Genomic DNA, 8,550 nt, shown 5'->3' with positions numbered 1-8,550 from the left:
AAAAAAAAAAAAAAAAAAAAAAAAAAAAAAAGCAGGCCTGGACTTTTACAGACAAATTTCTCACCTCTTCAGCAGAGGACAATAGACTTCTGAAAAAGGTGCTGTATTGTCTAAACCCCTCTGGCCCTCTCTTCCTGAAATTGCATTTGGAGTCTGCCACACATTCTTTTGAATATTCTCAGTTGTGAGAAATGTTTTATGCTCTCAACTTCAAGAAAAGTGACTAAAAGTCAATTGAAACCAAGTTTAGCGATTAAACTGAGAAATACCATTTGGGGTTTAAAATGACCCGTGACTATAAAATAAGAAGGAAGGATTTCTTTTGTGTTTCAAGTGGCTCTGATGGTAATTATTTTCTTCTGAGACACATGAAAGCTTCCAGGAAGGAACCCTCATCCGGGTGCGGTGTGGAGGCGGGTGAGATTAGGCCTCTGACTGCGAGGGAGCCCGCTTTCTTCCTATCGCTACTTCCAAACGCCACTCCCTTTTGATCTTGGCTAAGAATTTATCCTTCACATTTTCATTTAACGAGAGTGACAATGTGTCTAAACCCCAAGAGGAATTGGCTAAGAATTTAAATCATTCCTTGCCCATATGTCCTCTCCGTAAAGGTACGTTTTATATTTGCTGCGAGTCTGATAGGCCTAGCTTTCGAATGCGGGTAAGGTACAAGAACCAGAAAACAAAGTCGAAACAGCGTCCCCTTCCTGTGGGCTCTCTTTTCTCCACTTTTTTTTTTTTTTTTTTTTTTTTGAGACAGAATCTCACTCTGTCGCCCAGGCTGGAGTGCAGTGGCGTGGTCTTGGCTCACTGCAACCTCCCAGGTTCAAGCGATTCTCCTGCCTCAGCCTCCCGAGTAGCTGGGATTACAGATGTGCATCACCACGCCCAGCTAAGTTTTGTATTTTTAGTAGAGACCGGATTTCGCCATGTTGGCCAGTCTGATCTCTAACTCCTGACCTCAGGTGATCCGCCTACCTCTGCCTCCCAAAGTGCTGGGATTACAGGCCTGAGCCACCGCGCCCGGCCCTCTTTTCTCCACTTTCCATTCCTCCCCCTCTTCCTTCAAAGGAGCCCACAAGCGTCAGGTTCCAGTTCTTGTCCCCAGCTCATTAGATCTCAGGTCGTGAAGAGCTGGCACAGATTCAGCACACCTGGGCCCAAACACCGCGGTATCAGTAGTTTGCTAGGGCTCGTTGGTCACAGATTCAGCACACCTGGGCCCAAACACAGCGGTATCAGTAGTTTGCTAGGGCTCCTTGGTCACAGATTCAGCACACCTGGGCCCAAACACCGCGGTATCAGTAGTTTGCTAGGGCTCTTCGGTTGCCCAGATCAATGTGCTCATTAGCTGCGCAGGGAAAAATCATTCAGGTGGCCCCTCTCCCGCCTCCGATGACCGCGCCCCACCCCGTGGTTTCCGGACTCCATCCCGACGTCTCTAATTTTCCCCTCCAAATTGATTCTTCGCTTGCTTAGGTAGTGTCTACACTGGAATTCAGCCTCACTGTTTGAAGTTCTCCGTTCCTCGGAGAGTCTGTTTACATCAAGCCCAAGTGTGAACTCTCACTCATGAAGGCCATGATGTAGCTTTGCAAATAACCACTTGTACTTACCGCCAGGGCAAGGAGGAACATTCTTTTTATTGGTTCCAACAACTGCCTTAAGGTCCAGTGGTGGTTAGTCACAGCAGAAGAGGGAAGGCAGCCGCTGGCTCAGGGCTGAGCTTGCTTGTGCGTTGGCTGGTGCACCACAGCTCGTTCTCTTCCAAGACAACGAGGAATTAGTCGTGGCTCCCTTTCTCAGGACAGTGAGGTTTTTGAGTGATAGCAAATAATGAAGGTAAATGGAGCCTCTAGCCATCTACTGAAGCCCCCGCCCCCACTTTTTTCTAGGAAAGAAAACTGAGGCCTAGGAAAGTGGAATCCTTTTACCTAAATTTAAGAGTTTACTAGAGGCAGCTGGGCATGGTGGCTCACGCCTGTAATCCTAGCACTTTGGGAGGCCGAGGTGGGTGTATCACCTGAGGTCGGGAGTTCGAGACCAGCCTAAAGAAACCCCGTCTCTACTAAAAATACAAAATTAGCTGGGTGTGGTGGCACATGCCTGTAATCCCAGCTACTCGGGAGGCTGAGGCAGGAGAATCACTTGAACCCGGGAGGTGAAGGTTGTGGTGAGCTGAGGTCATGCCATTGCATTCCAGCCTGGGCAATAAGAGTGAAACTCTGTCTCAAAAAAAAAAAAAAAAAGTTTATTACAGGGTGACACGGTCCTAGAGCTCAGTTTTCTTCTGGTTCCCAGCCAATACATTCTCCATGCTGCCTCCCTGCAAACCAAATCTGTGTAGAACACCTTTGTTTCACCAGTAATGAAATGACTGACAATAGGGTACTTTTCTCCTCTTGCACAGATGATGGGTTACACAGTCAATCCCCAGCTTCCTCTCTCTGGAAACAGATGGCTTAAATCTATTAAAATGGTTTTCTCTGCGTTCTTCCATGAAACATTAAGCTCTGGGAAGGTCCAAGTGTGTTTCCTTCACATTTAGCACCTAGTAAATGGTGCGAATGAAGGGTTAGCATTCAATAAATGGTGAATGAAAGAAGAAAGAAGAAACCAGCTATCCCACCAAGGACCAAATTGACTCACCTGTTAGTTAACCAATTAATGTAGTTAACAGCCATGGGTGGAAGCAAGTTCCACTATGGGAAGCTTATCTTGTGCTTCTATTACTTTGATGAGGTTGCTTTATTTTAAAAACATCAGTGTAATATTTAAAATTCAAAATAAAAGTATTACTCATCCAAAGTTTCTCTTTATCTCCAAATCCTTAATGATATGAGTCCTCAAAAGAGAGTCAGTAATTTTAAAAAGGCTAATCTCTCTTAGGAATTCTGCCCTGCTTGGAATTTCTTAGCTTTTTTCAAAATTTCTAATTCTTTTTAAATCAATCTCTGACCTCAGCACTGAGAGTCTAGGAGGAACTTACTCATGTCCCCCAAGGATCATTTCACAAACATCTGAGAGCTCCTCACCAACCAGACGATGCACAACACGGGCTCCCATGACTCAGCACGAATTCAGACACACACAAGTGGGTGGTTTCTGCGGTACTCTGCAGGAGCTGTTTGGAGCGGTTGGGGATGGGCTGTGGGGCTGAGTGAAGGAAGGCGGTCCAGCTTCCAGCTCACTCGTTCCTTTCTGGTAACATAATTAAAATGCTACATTAACAAAAGTGAAAGAGCTTTGCAAAGTTAAAAATGGTGCAAATTCATTATTTGTTAAATGACACTAATAATGAATTAGTATCGTCATGATTATTATTATTGTTATTGAGACGGAATCTTGCTCTGTCGCCCAGTCTGGAGTGCAGTGGCGCGATCTCGGCTCACTGCAACCTCTGCCTCCCGGGTTCAAGCGATTCTCCTGCCTCAGCCTCCCAAGTAGCTGGGACTACAGGCGCCTGCCACCACGCCCAGCTAATTTTTTGTATTTTTAGTAGAGATGGGTTTCACTGTGTTAGCCAGGATGGTCTCGAACTCCTGACCTCGTGATCTGCCTGCCTTGGCCTCCCATAGTGCTGGGACTACAGGCATGAGCCACCGTGCCTGGCTGTCATTATTATTTGGCATGAAAGTGATTTCCAGTTCCAGTGACTGAATGTGGAGGGGGAGGGGAAAGGACAGCTGCTCCAGAAGGGATTGGATGGTGGACTTACTTATTTTTTGTTCTTTTTGGCAAACTCAAGGAAGCTTGACCTGGTGACGGAGGCTTCTTTCAGCGCCAGAGCCTAACGCAGGTGTCTCCTCCTAGCTCTGGATTTCTGTGGGTGTTACTTATTTATTGATAGTTGTTTATATTTAAAACCATGTGGTTGTTTGATGGTGCCTGTAAATAGAATAAAATATTTCCGCTGCTTTTCTACCTGCTACCAAGGCGTTTTTAAATGTCTCTTAAGAAAAGCAACAAGAGCCGGGTGCAGTGGCTCACACCTGTAATCCCAACACTTTGGGAGGCCCAGACGGGTTGATCACCTGAGGTCAGGAGTTCGACAGCTTCAGCAACATGGAGAAACCCCATCTCTACTAAAAACACAAAATTTAGCTGGGCATGGTGGCATGTGCCTGTAATCCCAGCTACTCAGGAGGCTGAGGCAGCAGAATCACTTGAGCCAGGGAGGCAGAGGTTGCAGTGAGCTGAGATTGTGCCACTGTACTCCAGCCTGGGCGACAAGAATGAAACTGTCTCAAGAAAAAAAAAAAAAAAGCAACACAACAACAACAACAACAAAATGTGATAAAATACCATTTAGTCCAGGTAATGAGGGCAGTGCGGTCACTCACTCAGGCCCACGTACCCTGTGTGATGGCCTCTGAGCAGCAGTATGGATTCTGGACTTCCAGTCTTCTACATCCACAGGTGGAAACCTGGGTGGGGGGGGGGCACGTTCAAAGGGAAACACTTTCTTCTTTTTTTTTTTTTTGAGACAGCGTCTCGCTCTGTTGCCCAGGCTGGAGTGCAGTGGCACAATCTCGGCTCACTGCAACCTCCGCCTCCAGGGTTCAAGCAATTCTCCTGCCTCGGCCTCCCACGTAGCTGAGACTACAGGCACCTGCCACCGCCCCTGGCTAATTTTTTGTATTTTTAGTAGAGACAGGGTTTCGCCATGTTAGCCAGGAAGGTCTCAATATCCTGACCTCGTGATCCACCTGCCTCAACCTCCCAAAGTGCTGGAATTACAGGTGTGAGCCACCGCGCCCAGCCAAGGAAACACTTTTGACCACCACTTTATTACTCAATGATCATAGGAGTTTTTTAAGGTGGTCATAATTTTGAGGATTGTTTTCACAGCCAGAGGAATGAAGTGGCTATGAAAGGTGTCATGAGGTGGGGCTCTGCCTGACACATCTTCATTTGAATAACACAGTAGAAAACTCTGGAACGATGTAAGGTAAGGGTGTCATCTACAGCCTTGTTGAATTTAGAGCAGATCCTCTTTGCCTGGGGTTTGTGAAAACTGAAATTATCTATTGCTGATTATGTGCATTTGTCTGGGGAAAGGGTCTATATCTGCCATTAGGCTTTCAAAGGGGGCCAATAGTCCTTGAAAGATTAAGAGTTCCTGCAGTGGAGACCTTTTTTACATCAATTTATTAAGATGTGCCATAAAAAATAGTCCTTTGCTACAAAATGTTAAACATGTACAGTTTTTTAAAATGCCAATAATTTAAAAATAAATTTAATTTATTTTAGATTTAGAACTTTAAAAGACAAGAAATTAATTCCATATATTAAAGTGTTCCAGAATCAGAAATTCCATTCCCTAAGTGAACATTTTTAGTATGGATGATGGTCTTACCGGTGTCTTACAAATGTGGATTCCTCATTTACTCATAAAACATTCATTGAACTCATGCCATGTGCTGTGTACTGTAAGAAGGTGGACAACCCCCCAAAGGTGAATGGGACTAAAATGGGATTCACGGTCTGGTTAGCAGCTGATAACGATGCTGCAGATCTTGATACAATACAGTGTCCAGTATACACGGATAACTCCTGCCCTGGATAGGGGTTCACAGCAGTCTTAGAACATGCAATCCTTAAACTCCATCCAGGTAGAGCCTTTGGAGTTATCCAGGTAATAATAGGGGCAGTGGACAGGAGGGACAGAAGCAGCAGGAGCAGTTTTGTGTAGCCTACCTAGGTTTTACTGTACATAGGAACGACCTGGGGCTTGTGAAAATGCAGATTCTGGTTCCGTAAGTCTGGGCGGGGGCCTGAGAATGTGCATTTATTTCCAAGACGCTGCCAGGTGATGTGGCTGTTGGCAAACCTCACTTTGAGTAGTGAGGGGAGGGAAGGAAGGTGTCCTACCAGGCCATTTATGGACCTGCAAGCAGCTCAGATGACTCAGAAAGGAGCTCAGGTCACCTTGTTCCAGATGCTTGAAAGAGTCTCTCTCTGAAATATTTTGGACGTGCAGAAAAGCTCAGAGAATAATTGCTCTACAGATTTGACAGATGTGGGTTTCTAACCACATCTGCTGCACGATTTCTTTTCTTTTTTTCTTTTTTGAGTCTTGCTTTTTTAACCAGGCTGGAGTGCAGCGGCATGATCACGGCTCACTGCAGCCTCAACTTCCTGGGCTCAGGTGATCCTTCTACCTCAGCCTCACAAATAGCTGGGACAACAGGCATATGCCACCATGCCCACCTAACTTTTTGTATTTTTTGTAGAGAAAGGTTTTGTCATGTTGCCTAGGCCAGTCTCAAACTGTTGGACTCAAGGGATCTGCCTGGCTTGGCCTCCGAAAGTTCTGAGATTACAGGCATGAGCCACTGCACCTAGCCTGCTCCGTGATTTCTGATACTGTGGCGGAAACTCCTTTCTACTCCTCCCTCCTCCCAGCTCCACCTGCTCTGCAGCAGAACCCCCATTCTGATACTGCTGTGTATCTCCTCTACCCATGCATAGGTGTACATAATCAACATTTAGTAATATTTTGTATTTTATACAAATAATACTTCATACAGTTTTCTGCAACTTACACTTTCACTCAGTTCTATGTTTTCGAGACTTTTCTCAGTTGATAGTTAGAGATCTAGTGTATTCATTTTGAGCATCTATTTCTGCATTATTTCCATGAATTTATTGCAATTTATTCATTCATTTACTTACTGGTGAATATGTAAGTTATTTTTAATTGTTCATTCTCAAAAACAATGATTTGCAGGGATTTTTGTGTGTCCTGAATACTCATTTTCTATCAGTTCCACGCATTACAAATATATTCCTCCAATCTGTGGCTCCTTTTGTCTTTGATATTGGCTTTAACTTTGTTTCTGTTGTCTTTGGTTGTATAAAAAATATTACATTTTCATTTTGTTAAGCTTATCAATCTTTTTTCTGTTGTGGTTTATGCTTCTTTTATCTTATTTAAGAAATCAGAAAGATGCATTCTAACTCAGGATTTTGTAAACAATAAAATCAGTGGAGAAGAATTAATACAATATTGTGGGTGAACTTGACTGCAGTCTTCTTAACAATTTTCTGAACTATTAGTACACAGATGTCTCTTCACATAGATGTGGGCCTGTTTCATCCCTCTTTCTCTAAAGCGGCAGTTCCTAACCTTTTTGGCACCGTGGACCAGTTTTGTGGAAGACAATTTTTCCACTGATGGAATGGGGATCGCGGGGCAGGAGGTGATGGTGGTTTCAGGATTAAACTGTTCCACCTCAGATCATCAGGCATTAGATTCTCATAAGGAGCATGCAACCTGGATCCCTCACAGGCACAGTTCACGATAGGGTTTGTGCTCCTGTGAGAATCTAATGCCCCCACTGATTTCACAGGAGGTAGAGCTCAGGTGGTGATGCTCACCCACCCTACGCTCACCTCCTGCTGTGTGGCCTGGTTCCTAACAGACCACAGACCGGTACCAGGGGTTAGACCCCTGCTCTGAAGGACTGGCAGATTCTTCCAGTTAGAAACAGAGGCAAGTCTTGATGTGGTCCTCTTTACTTCTTAATCTTCTTCTGGGTTTAAGTGCATTGCCCACTTTGACTGGTACCCACTCACTGGGAGGTGGGAGGATTGGCTAACTCCCTTGGAATTTTCTCAGGGATTCCTGAAGACAGTGAGTGGACTCACTCCCAGGTGCCCAAACACCTGCCCTCTGCTGGGCTGCCTTCCCTCTGACCTGGCACACTTGTTCCCATCCATGACTTTGTGTCAGTTTGACAGTGCATCTTTCCCCCATTTTGTGCGCTTTTCATCTGCTTTATGTTGCAGATCAGATTATTATCCCCAAAGGATGTACCTGGAGCTCTTTGTGAATCCCCACATTCAGAAAGGCCATCACTCTCCTAGGCATCTTCTCTTTTTGGTAACTTTCTATCACTTGTGTTCATGATTGCCTCTCCTTTCAGTCTCTTTTTTACAGAGAAATTTTAGAGAAACATTTTGGGCGTTTGGTGGGAGGCATTTGTGTACTGAACTAAATATCTGGGTGGTGGAGTCAATACAGTATAAACGTTTTTAGATCATCTGTCCTTTGAGGTGGGTTGTTCACCTCCTTGTTCCCTTGTGGACCCCACTGTTGGGGTCTTGGAGCCTGTCTTCTTCCCCTCCATCAGCAGCCGTTGCTGCTCCCAGGCAGAACGAATCCTATCCCTCTGATGTGCTGTCATCTGACAGCCTTCTGGACAGTCTGCCTCATTTGTGCTTTAAAGTGTTTGGCAACTGCCCCTTGTCATCAGCACTCTCAGTCCAACTGTTATTCTGGTGCCTTTGATGTGTATGTGGCTGACCCAGCTGATATCCTGACTTCTCATTTCCTTGACTTCCTCAGCTTATAACCTTTTCCTCCACCCCATCTTTCCCACAGCCACGATTCTAGTAGTCAGCTCAGGCTGCCATAACAAAATACTATTGACTGAGTGGCTTAAGAAACAGAAATTAATTTTATTCCAGTTCTGCAGGCTGGAAGTTCAAGATCAGGGTGCCAGCATGGTCAGGTTCTGGTGAAGGCCCTCTTCCTGGCTTGCA

The sequence above is a fragment of the Piliocolobus tephrosceles genome, chromosome 5 (genome assembly GCF_002776525.5).
Source record: "Piliocolobus tephrosceles isolate RC106 chromosome 5, ASM277652v3, whole genome shotgun sequence".
NCBI lineage: Eukaryota > Metazoa > Chordata > Mammalia > Primates > Cercopithecidae > Piliocolobus > Piliocolobus tephrosceles.
This window is presented reverse-complemented; position numbering follows the sequence as displayed.